The sequence below is a fragment of the Octodon degus genome, unplaced genomic scaffold (assembly GCF_000260255.1).
Source record: "Octodon degus isolate 3935 unplaced genomic scaffold, OctDeg1.0 scaffold00045, whole genome shotgun sequence".
NCBI classification, from domain to species: Eukaryota; Metazoa; Chordata; class Mammalia; order Rodentia; family Octodontidae; genus Octodon; species Octodon degus.
Genome location: NW_004524621.1, coordinates 13346807 through 13348847, shown reverse-complemented (window position 1 = coordinate 13348847; position 2041 = coordinate 13346807). Strand labels below are relative to the sequence as shown.

The following is a 2041-nucleotide window of genomic DNA, read 5'->3' as shown; positions in this document are numbered from 1 at the left end:
CCTAGAAAGGGTAGGAGTCAAATGGAGCCCCCAGTCCTAGTTTTTTGTAAATTCTGCACACTGATTTCCACAGTGGTCTAACCAATCTATACTCCCGCCAATAGTGGAAAAGTATTCTTTTTTTCCCCACAGCCACTCCAGCATTTGTTATTGTTTAATTTTTTTATAATGGCCCTTCTTTCTAGGGTAAGAGGAATTTCAGTGTTGTTCTAATTTGTATCTCCCAAATTACCAGTGATGTTGAAAATTTTTTCATATATTTCTTGTTTGTACTTCTTCATCTTAAAAATGTGTATTCATCTCAGATGCTCATTTTTGGATTAGGTCTTTAAATTTGGGAGGTCTGACTTTTTTGAGTTCTTTATATGTTCATGATAATAATCCTTTGTCTGAGGAACAGCTGGAAAACATTTTCTCCCATACTACAGGTTGTCTCTTCACTCTGTTGGTGGTTTCTCTTGCTCTGCAAAAGCTTTTTAGTAAGATGAGATCCCAGTTGTTGATTCTTTGTGACAGCTTCTATGTGACTGAGGTTTTGTTCATAGTCTTTTTGCCAACACCAATGTCTTCAAGAGTTCTACCTATTCTGTTTTTCAGCAGATTTAATGTTTCTTATTTAATATTTAGATCTTTGATCCATTTTGACTTCCCATGACACTGAGGCTGACCTCAAATTCACAGTGATCCTCCTGCTTCTGCCTCCTGAGTGCTGGGGCTATCGGCATGTGCCACCCCACCTAGCTTGGGAGATATTCTAAGATGTGTCACATATATAACATATTATCTGTTAAATTCCAAATTCCAAAATGTATCTGACCTCAAGACTTTTATAAAAAGTATTGTAGACTGAATGAGTTCTTTTTCTTTTCTTTTCTTTTTTTTCTTTTTTTTTTTTTTTTTTGGCAGAAGTGGGGATTGCACTGAGGCCCTTGTGCTTGCCAGGCAAGCGCTTATTCTACTGAGCCATCTCCCTGGCTGAATGAGTTCTGCAGCAGACTGGAGGCATGTTTCATTATCAGAACTGAGCTGAGACGCAACATTGACCAGTTGAGAATACAAACATTGACCTGTGATACAAATGTTGGGGAAAACCTGCTATTCCACACTAAAGATAGGAAAATGTCACAGGTTAAAAACCCTTACTCCTTTGATACACTCTCAGACTTCATTAATTTCACATTCTTGTATTATGAGGAAGATACAGAAAACATAGATTTGTGACTTGAGGAGAAGGCTAATCTGGGGGCCAAGGAGATGGCTCAGCAGAATAAGCGCTTGCCTGGCAAGTATAAGGGCTGAGTTCAATCCCTGGTTCCGCCAAAAAAAAGAAGACCAATTCGGAGAATAAGTTTCCTGGGAAAGATGAGACAGGAGAGCTTTTTCAGAGCAAAACTTCCTTGAGAAAAGCAAATGTTTAGCAGGCTGGTCTCAGCTTTATAACCTGTTGAGAACACTTACTACAAAGAGGCATAAAACATGCATCTTACAGAACATTTGAATTCATTGAGTGCTTTTTGCACCCTGGAAGTTGAGGGTGCCAAATCAAGAAACACTCCAGCCCAGCCTCAGAGGCAATCTCTTAGACTCTCTGCTCAGAAGGATTTGAAAAAGAAAGCAAAACATGTTCCCATGAGAGCAAAGAGATGTGCCACTTCTGTGATCAGTAAAACTCCACAATCCGAAAACTGAAAGTTTCTCAAAACAGCAAGAAGTCAGGGGAAGAAGAAGGCAATGCTCAAGATACTTTCAAAAATAATAAGCATTCCCCAGAGCAAGCCAAGGGCAAATGAACTATACCTCATGTACCAACTATAAAGTAAAAGGTTCTCAAAAGTACTGAGGAGCAGGAGTTGGAGAAGAGCATAAAATTCAGCAAGATGTAGAAATGTGGAAAAAGAATGAAGAGTTTAAGAAACTTGCTCTTGCAGGAGCAAGGCAACCAGTGAAGAAATGAGTGATAGGGCCTGGGAGATGACTCAGTAGAATAAGCACTTGCCTGGCAAGTGCAAGGGCCTGAGTTCAATCCCTGGTTCTGCAGATC

At 39.7% G+C, this 2041-nt stretch overlaps 1 pseudogene; it reads left to right on the top strand.

The window, feature by feature from the left end:
* Positions 1 to 1119: 1119 nt before the first annotated feature.
* Positions 1120 to 2041, top strand: part of LOC101569994 — an 18089-nt pseudogene continuing 17167 nt past the window's right edge.